This window comes from Haplochromis burtoni, unplaced genomic scaffold (genome assembly GCF_018398535.1).
Source record: "Haplochromis burtoni strain Fernald_Lab_line unplaced genomic scaffold, NCSU_Asbu1 Contig_311, whole genome shotgun sequence".
Classification (NCBI taxonomy): domain Eukaryota; kingdom Metazoa; phylum Chordata; class Actinopteri; order Cichliformes; family Cichlidae; genus Haplochromis; species Haplochromis burtoni.
The window spans coordinates 104,599-106,126 of NW_024582672.1; the positions used below are offsets into that span (position 1 = coordinate 104,599).

The window sequence follows — 1,528 nt, forward strand, 5'->3', positions numbered from 1 at the left end:
CACACACACACACACACACACACACACCAGCAGCCCCTCTCGCTCAGTTTTTGCATTTCCAGCAGACAGTAGTGAATGACTTCGCCAAGTTGGGAATTGTAGTCTCAAAGAAGAAAATCACAAGAACCTTAAACAGGAACAGACTGACAAACTGGGAATCTCATCAAGATGGAAGGAATCAAAATATGTCACAGAAAACCTCAAGTCAGCAGCAAAACTACGTCAAGGTCATTGCTTTGTCTTCCAACATGACAACAGCCCAAAACATATGACACTCCTGATGAAGAACTTCCTCTACAGGTCCAAAGTGAACATTACTGTCTGGGCTCCACAAAGCCCTCCTACTGAAGATCTATGGGGTGAACTGAAGAGCAAGGTCCATGCCAGAGAAGCTTGAGAGATTTACCAAAGAAGAATGGGCTGGGCTAATCATTTATTTCCATGGTAGTTAGCTGCACATACCTGATTGTCGTCTACTTCAACAACGGCAGTAAAAAAGGACCAGCTGCGCCATCGAGTATCCGCCAGACAGTCAGCCTCTGAATAGGCCAAACTTTGCTCTGTAGTGACTACTTTGTGTTGTTGTTTTTGTGTGTCGGCTGGAGAGAGTTTACAAATGAGAAGCAAAAAAGAGCCGTCTGATATTCAAAATATATTCAAAGGTGAGAACAGGCTTTTCCCTGCAGCACGGTATGTAATAAAGACTCACTAAGAGAATAGTGGCATTTACCAGAAGTACAAATACTTCATTAATGTACTTAAGTCGAAATTTCAGAATCAGTTATTTATTCTCAATAATCCCGAGTAAACCATCACCAAACTGGTTTAGATCTCTGGAATCGTCCATTTCTAAATTGCTTTGAAAGATAAACCTGTGTATTATCTTAAAAATGCTTCAAAGGACCAAGGATGAAGCTCCTGAACGGGTCCGGGACAGGCTTGCGGACCAGGTGTTCTGGCTGGGCCTGGGAGTTTGGGTTCTGGGTCATGGCTGGGGTGTCACCAGGGTTGTGGGTTGGTGCATGCAGGCCCCCGTGCACGGGGGTTTGGCCCTGGCAGACTTCAGCAAATCAGTGGAAGTGGGGGCCTCTTTAGCTAACGGGTAGGTTGGGACCATCTTTTGCAGGTGGTCTCTGCTCTTCGGGAGTCCACTCTGTGGGTGGGGGGGTCTAGCAGAGGTGGAGGATGGGTGAACCTGGGTGTCCATTGACTGAATGTTGGGGTGGGTGTAGTTTTTCCCCTGTAGTGGAGTCGGGTGGGCCACCCCGAGCTCTCTGGGGCTCAGTGGTGCTATTGCCCCAGTGTGGATGGGCCTGGCCCCCCTGCCCTTGGTGGATTTGGGGAATGGGGGTGTCCATGGGGGTCAGCGGGGGAACTGGCTTCAGGTAGGAGGTATTCCTCCTCTGTCCCCTCCTGGCTACCTGAGCCTCAAATTTATTCCACACCACAGACACTCGCATTACGTACACGGTCATGACAAATGCATATCCGGTTGTTCAGTGATGACGCGACGAATCCTACTTCCGGG

The 1,528-nt window shown here is 48.7% G+C and overlaps 1 protein-coding gene across 6 annotated transcripts in view; it reads right to left on the reverse strand.

Moving 5' to 3' along the window:
* The window catches only part of ydjc (YdjC chitooligosaccharide deacetylase homolog), a 22,951-nt gene that overhangs the window by 12,549 nt on the left and 8,874 nt on the right, over positions 1-1,528 (reverse strand). Inside the window, exon 1 of one of the 6 annotated variants that reach the window (XM_042228199.1) lies at positions 463-1,522. The exons of the other annotated variants lie outside the window; for them this stretch is intronic. The gene's annotated coding sequence lies outside the window, so the exon portion shown is untranslated. Of the gene's footprint in view, positions 1-462; positions 1,523-1,528 lie in introns of those variants that run through there. 6 annotated transcript variants of the gene reach the window in all.